Consider the following 8313-nt stretch of genomic DNA (forward strand, 5'->3'; position numbering starts at 1 on the left):
AAGACAGTTGTGTAGCTTGGTCTGTTTAAGGGGCCCCTGACAGTAGGAACAGGATCTATCCCTGGTGCATGAACTGGCTTCTTAGAGCCCATTACCTATGATGGGACACCTTGAACAGCCTTGACTGGGGGCGGGGGTTTGGACCTGCCTCAACTGAATGTACCCCCCATGGGAGGCCTTACCTTTTTGGAGGAGGGCATGGGGTTTGGTGGGACGGGGGGAGGCTTGGGAGAGCGGGAGGAGGAATGAGAGATCTGTGGTTGGTATGTAAAATGAATAAAAAATTTCTTAATTAAAAAAAAAAGACTTGATACAACATACCTGGGTACTCTGAACATCTTAAAATCTATTAGAGTGATGTCTTTGATTCTACTAACTATTCCATAAAGATCTTAAAATGCTAATTGTTTATATAAGCAATATTCATTAGTCATAAGATAAAGATTTTATTAAGCTACACAATTTAGTGTTTTACAGGTTTTATATCTTTATTTATATATATATATATATATATGTATGTATGTAAAGATTTCCTTCTAAAACAAGTTCTAAATAAACAATTACAAACTTTATTTCACTTGTATAATAGTCATGGGAAACATAAAAATCATGTGATTCCATTTACAAAATATTCTAGCTCATGAAAATGCAAATTCATTTGAAAGGGAAGAACTTTAGCAGAGAATGCCACTGACATGGTTTTGATCAAAAACAGCCACTGCTTAAGAAACTGTTTATTGGGTTCACCACACATAAGTTGATGCAACTGTGGTCCAAGGAGCCAGTCCAGACTTCATCCTGAGCTGGCAGCGTAACTTGGCAGTGTCAGCCACATGGGGCTGGTTTTGCAGGCACAAATGAAAGATTGAGGGGGTTGTGCAGCCTTGCACCACAGTTCCAGATGGCCATCAAGACTAGGTAATACATGACAGGTTCAAAGCTCCTGCAAAGAGGCCCCGAGAGGATACTATGTGGAGCTATGAAGGTAAAGCCTAAATTTCAATGGAGACCCAAGTTTGTTTGAGGTACCAGACCATGTGACAGCTGCTGAGGAAATCTGCAAATATGCAGTGAAGTTGGCCCAAGAACACATAAAGAACTGTGTGCTTCGGGTACCAGAGTTAAGTCCTTTGGAGTCCAGAATTCCATCATGAGTCGCAGATGCCAGACACAATAGCTGCCAGAATTGGTTTTTCCCATGCTGGGTTTCAGTCTTCCTCTGATCAAATGTTTCCTTGCTGTGATCACATTCCTATTTTCTGCCATGAAAATATTTACCCTGTGGTATGTTTGAGGAATGTAACTTGCTCTTCAATGTTGTAGGGGCTTGCAGTGAAAAGACTGCCTAAGTCTCAAAAGAGATTGCATTTACTCTTTTGACGTATTGGAACCATTCAAGACTATGAGGACTCTGAAGTTTAAATGAACACATTCTGATTTTTATGAGATGGCCATGAATGTACAGGAACAAGGGGTGGAAGATTATGACTTTAAAAAGAGAAGTTTGCATGTCAAATTGACAAGGGGTAGCCTTGTCATGGCTAATACTGATTGTTAACATGGTAGGATCTAGAATCGAATAGGAAATCTCTGGGCATGTCTTTGAGGGAGTTTCGAAATTTTTTTGAAGTGGGAAGACCCAACCCTAAAAATGGGTGGCACCATCCTATGAGCTAGGTACCCAGACTGAGTAAAGAGGAGGGAACGAGCTGGGTAGCAGCACTCATCTGTTTCTTGACTTCGGATGCAATGTGAAGAACAATTTCACGTTTCTGCAGACATGCTTCCCCTGCAATGAAAGACTGGACGGTCAAAGTGTGAACCCAAACAAACGATTCCTTAAATCGTTTTTTATTTATCACAAGAAAAGTAACTGATACACTTAGACTCCTTCAGATACATGCCCAGGAGTTGTGGTACAGCTAATCATATGGTAATTCTTTTGTTATTAAGAAATACAGGGATCTTCTGCCTCACGTGTGCGAATTGCTATGATGGAAGTCAAAGAGAAGAAAAAATTCACAGGGAAGAGTCCAAAAACAGCACAAGAAAAGACTAGATTTCATAAAAACAGTGAGTCTAGTTCTTCAAAAACATTCCCAAGGAAAGTTGTTAAGGAAGGTGGGCCTAGAGTCGCATCTAAGAACTTTGAGAAAGGTGCCACAAAACCTGGCAAAAAGGGTGTGAAGCAGTTCAAGAACAAGCCACCAGGGGGCAAAGGACCGAAGGACAAATTCCAGAAGCCAAATAAATTCAACAAGAAGAGGAAATTCCAGCCAGATGGTAAAAGTGATGAATCAGCAACCAAGAAACCCAAATGGGATGACTTCAAAAAGCAGAAGGAGCTGAAGCAGAGCAGGCAGCTCAGTGATAGGACCAACTATGACATCGTGGTTCGGGCAAAGCACATTTGGGAGAGCTTGAGAAGAAAAGACTGCGACAAAGAAAAGAGAGTGAAGCTGATGAGTGATTTGCAGAAGTTGATTCAAGGGAAAATTAAAACTATTGCCTTTGCCCATGACTCAACACGTGTGATCCAGTGCTTCATTCAGTATGGGAATGAAGAGCAGAGGAGGCAGGCCTTTGAAGAACTGCAAGGTGACCTGGTTGAACTAAGTAAAGCCAAATATTCGAGGAATATTGTCAAGAAATTTCTCATGTATGGAAGTAAACCGCAGATAGCAGAGATCATCCGAAGCTTTAAAGGTCATGTGAGGAAGACACTGCGGCACTCAGAGGCATCGGCCATCGTGGAGTATGCATACAATGACAAAGCCATTTTGGAACAGAGGAACATGCTGACAGAGGAGCTCTATGGGAACACATTTCAGCTTTACAAGTCTGCAGATCACCCCACTCTGGACAAAGTGCTGGAGGTGCAGCCAGGAAAACTAGAGCTTATTATGAATGAAATGAAGCAGATTCTGACTCCAATGGCCCAGAAGGAAGCTGTGATTAAGCACTCGCTGGTTCATAAAGTATTCTTGGACTTTTTTACCTATGCACCCCCAAAACTTCGATCAGAATTAAATGAAGCCATCTGGGAAGCAGTGGTATACCTGGCCCACACACACGATGGCGCCAGAGTGGCCATGCACTGCCTGTGGCATGGTACCCCCAAGGACAGGAAAGTGATCGTGAAAACAATGAAGACATACGTTGAAAAGGTGGTCAATGGCCAATACTTTCATTTGGTTTTGCTGGCAGCATTTGACTGTATTGATGACACTAAGCTTGTGAAGCAGATAATCATATCAGAAATCATCAGCTCCTTAACCAGCATAGTGAATGACAAATATGGGAGGAAAGTCCTGTTGTACTTGCTGAGTCCCAGAGATCCTGCCCACACGGTACGAGAAATCATCGAGCTTCTGCAGAAGGGTGATGGCAATGCACACAGTAAGAAAGACACCACCATCCGCCAGCATGAGCTCTTGGAATCTGTCTCTCCAGCTTTGCTAAACCACCTGCAAGGGCATGCTCGAGAGCTGGTGCTGGACAAGTGTGCATGTGTGTTGGTATCAGACATCCTGGGGTCTGCTACTGGAGACGTTCAGCCTGCCATGGATGCCATCGCCAGTTTGGCTGCAGCAGAACTGCATCCTGGTGGCAAGGACGGAGAGCTTCATGTTGCTGAGCATCCTGCAGGACATCTGGTTCTCAAATGGTTAATAGAGCAAGATAAAAAGATGAAAGAAAATGGAAGAGAAGGTTGTTTTGCAAAAACCCTTATAGAGCATGTTGGCATGAAGAACCTCGAGTCCTGGGCCAGCATCAATCGGGGTGCCATTATTCTTTCCAGCCTTCTTCAGAGCTGTGACCAGGAAGTTGTAAACAAAGTCAAAACTGGACTGAAAAGCCTGATTCCGACATTGGAAAAAACCAAAAGCACCGGCAGAGGAGTCGAAACTCTACTGGAAAAACTGACTTGCGTAGGCATGCAGGATGAACAAGCTGGAACCTGCTTCCCGTGGAGATGAAGGGCAGATCCACCGTACTCATAACTGGACACTCTGTACATGTAGCCTTTGTTCAAGGACCTATTTATATAAAATTGTTTCAAAAAAAAAAAAAAGAAATACAGTACGGGTTTTCATAGTGAGTGTGTTGATTTATAGTCACACCAAGAATATACGAGGAGTCCCTGCACCCCACTAGTTACTGGTCCAGTGCTCACTGCTGCTTGTCTCCTTGGTGACCGCCACTTCAACTTAAGTGAGATGGAATTTCAACACACTTTTAATCAGTATTTCCACTATGACCAAAGATAATGGACATTTTTTTCATGTACTTCTGGAAATCTGTTCAATAAATCTCCTCACTTATTGATTGGAAAATTTGTGGTTACTATTTTGAGCTTGTTATAGGTTCTAGATTTTAATCCCTGATCAGATGAACAGCCAAGACTTTCTCCCATTGTCAGTTGTCTCTTCGCTGTTGTTTTCCTTTGCTGTATAAAAAGTTTTTAATTTCATGTCATAATTCCACTTGTCAACTAAGTGCTACTGTTTTCTGAGTTATTGGAGTCTTGCCTAGAAAGTCCTTTCCTGTTCTTAAACCTCAAGGTATTTTCTATATTCTCCTCTATGAGTTTTAAATTTTCAGGTTGTTAACTCATTTGTAATTGATTTTTCTACAGGATGGTAGGGATCTAGTTTAATCTTTCTACATGTGGATATCCAGCCTTCCCAGAACCGAGTAGTGGTGGCACAAGCCTTTAATCCCAGCCCTTGGGACAGAAGCAGGAGGATCTCTGAGTTCAAGGTCAGCCTGGTCTACACAGCAAGTGTGTGTGTGTGTGTGTGTGTGTGTGTGTGTGTGTGTGTGTGTGTGTGTGTGTCACAGCCATGTAGGGAAGTCAGAAGACAATTTGTAGGAATCAGTTCTGTCCTTCCGTCATGCAGGTTTCAGGACTGGACCCAGGTCTTCAGGTTTGGTGGAGTGCCTTTACCTGCTGAGCCACCTTGCGAGCCTTGCTACTTCTTTTCTTGTGCTAAATTTACACCTCCATACTTACTAAAAGTATCTATAAGTCTCAAAACTTTCCTGGTAAGACTTTATGACCTTTAATTTTTGCTTTGTTCTGTGTGAATCAGGGTCTCACTTTGTAACTTTGGCCTGGAATGTAGACCAGGCTGGCCTCAAACTCAAGAGATCCTCCTGCCTCTGCCTCAGGAGTGCTGGCATTAATTTAAGGGTAGACACCACCACTCTTGGATGGTCTTAACGTGAATGGAGATGATTTAGCTTTTTTGTTTTCTTATTTTTCTTCTATTTCTATTTTTTTACCCCTTTGCTCTATCTGCTTTGGGTATCAGGGTAATACTGGCTCTGTATTTGATTTAGCAGCACTGTTTCCCTTTCTATTTTATGGAATTAGCCCTTCTTTAAAGGTCTTACAGAATTCAGCAGTAAATCCATCCAATCTTGGGCTTTTTTGTTGAAAGATAATTAGTTTCAAACTCAAGGTTATATTCTCTTGGTTCCAATTGGAAGGTCATACATGTGTAGAAATGTATTAATTTGTGTGTGTGTGTGTGATTACTGTAACACATTTCAAAATATTTTCTAGCAATTCTTGACATTTCAGTGGTATATTATGTAATTCATATTTTCTCATCTCTAATATTACTAACTTGGCTCTTCTCTTTTCTTTGATTAGTTCAGCTAACAGTTTGTTGATACTGTTTATTTTTTCAAAAACCAAAATCCTGAAAGTGTAGTATTGAACTTACCCATGCTAAATGTAGCTTAATTTATCTGTCCCTTTTATCTGTATTTGTCATATGAAATTAGCAGAGCTTTTCTTGCAGGGGTAGTCCTGAAGGCCATGTAGCAGCAAGCAGTTGGTCAAGATAGCATGGTCTCTTTCCCTCTTCCTGTCCTGTATGCATTTTTTTAAACATTTTTATAAGTATTTTGCCTGCATGTATTCATTGCTCATGGAGGCCAGAAGAGGGTATTACAACCCCTGAAACTGGAATTGTAGAAGGTTGTGAGTCACCATGTAAGTGCTGGGAACTGAATTCAGTTTCCCTGCAAGAATTGCAAACCCTCTTAGTCTCCAAGCCATTTCTTCAGTCCCCTGGATGTATTCTTACCAGAAAAAAATTTGATAGCACACATCTGGCAGATATGTACTTACAATTCTTATACTCTCCTGTTTTTTAGTATGTAGTATTATTAGTATGAGACTCTAGACTCTGCAGGATAGACCGTTGGGCATATCTGAGAGGGGATTGTCTTGATTATAGTAACTAATGTGGGAAGAACAAAACTGTGATTATAGGTGGACCATTCCTTGAGCAGGAACTCTTGGATTATACATAGAATGGAGAACGTGAGATGAGTAAGAGCATTCATTCATTCATTGCTCTCCACTTTCTATGGCTGTGATGCAACCACTGCTTCAAGCCCCCACTACACGACTTCCTCGCCTAGATGGACTATACCCTGGAACTGTGAAGCCAAATAAAGCCCTGTCTCCCTTAAGTTCCTTTTTATTTTATTTTAATTCTATGTGTGTGCCTGCAGTCTGTGTACCACATGTATGCAGTGCCCATGGAGGCCATAAGAGGGCCTAGAGGGCATTAGATCCCCTGGAACTGGAGTTATAGATAGTTGTTAGCTATCCGGTGTTGAATTCAAACTTGGGTCATCCGCAAGAACAGCAAATATTCTTAACTGCTGAGCCATCTCTCCAGCACCCTGAAATTCCTTTTGTCTGAGTGTTTTTATTACAGCAACAGGAAAAGAAATTAAAACAATGACCTTTTTTTTCTTTTGGCTAATTTTGTCTTGAAGTCCACTTTGACTGATAGAAATATAACTAGTCCTGCTTGTTTTAAGACTATTTCAACTATTTGATGTATCATTTTCCATCCTTTCACTTTGTATCAGGAGGTCAGTTTCTTGCAGATGATTTATTTACATCTTGAGACCATTTTAAATTTAGGATTATTGCTGAGATGTATTTGCTGATTCTGTAATTCTTTTCCTTGTTGAGTTTAGTATTTCTTTCTTTACTCATCTTGAGTTTGCTGGTTTAATGAGTTTAACATGTTAGACTGTACTGTCTGGTTTTGTGTCAACTTGACCCAAGCTAGAGTCATCAGAGAGGAAGGTGCCTTCATTGAGGAAATGCCTCCATGAGATTCAGCTGTAAGCCATTTTCTCAATTAGTGATCAATGGAGGAGAACCCAGCCTATTGTTAGTGGTACCATCCCTGGGCTGGTGGTCCTGGGTTCCATAAGAAAGCAGACTGAGCAAGCCAGGGGAAATAATGCAGCCCAAGAGGCCAGCTCCCAGAATTGCTCCAGGGTAGCAAAAAATGCCAACAGAGTAGAGGGACTTAGGAAAAAACTCATCTATCCAAGGGTCTTTAGGAAAAAACTCACACATTCTGAAGATTACTTTATTACTGCATCTTGAAAAAAAAATCCTTTTACAGGAAAACTCTAGACAATATATGAGCTACATACTGAAAGTCATTATTACATTTCCTGAGTAAATAATAGAGACAGAGCCATTCTATTAACACATAAGAAATCACATGGTTTTTCTCTCAGGTTTGAAAATGGTCATATCGACTGTGACCATGGCAATGCTTGGCTGTCAGCCAGGTTCCCTGATGTACAGTCTGCAAAGCAAGAAGGAAGGCCCATAGCAAGAGACAGTGACCTAGAAAGTGTCCCAAATTTTAAGATACATTCTTCTATCCTGCATAAACAGTTAGTTGGTTGAACCTTGAATTTTGTAACATAAAAAAGGTTAGAAGTACATGCAGTGAGCTGGCTTTTTGGAGCCTACTACCTATGGTGGGACACCTTGCACAGCCTTGATGCAGGGGATGTGGCTTGGACCTGCCTCTACTAAATGTACCAGGCTCTGCTGACTCCCTATGGGAGACCTTACCTTGTTGGAGGAGGGAATGAGGGATGGGTTGGGGGGCAAGGCTAGTGGGTGGGAGAAGAGAAGAGAGGGGATCTGTGGTTTGTATGCAAAATGAATAAAGAATTTCTTAATAAAAAAACAACACACACACACACACACACACACACACACACACACACACACAAAGAAGTACATGCAGAAAGTCGGTTAGTACAGGGGGTTATGTCTTTAATGTTGTCAACCAGGCTTTTGCAAGGGAAAAACTGGCATTAAAGTTGTTTCATGCCTGACCTTGGTTCCACAATAAAACACCTGGGAACTAGAGCAATTCATCTCCAGGGACAAATAGTCTATTTTGAATTTGCTCTGAGGTCTGTGATTGTCTTGAAACCATGAAATAAAGACCTGGCTAAGAAAGT

The 8313-nt window shown here is 41.4% G+C and overlaps 1 pseudogene; it reads left to right on the forward strand.

Annotated features, from left to right (window-relative positions):
* Window positions 1–1965: 1965 nt before the first annotated feature.
* Window positions 1966–4021, forward strand: LOC102905000 (pumilio homolog 3 pseudogene; annotated as a pseudogene).
* Window positions 4022–8313: the final 4292 nt, after the last annotated feature.

This window comes from Peromyscus maniculatus, chromosome 7 (genome assembly GCF_049852395.1).
Source record: "Peromyscus maniculatus bairdii isolate BWxNUB_F1_BW_parent chromosome 7, HU_Pman_BW_mat_3.1, whole genome shotgun sequence".
NCBI lineage: Eukaryota > Metazoa > Chordata > Mammalia > Rodentia > Cricetidae > Peromyscus > Peromyscus maniculatus.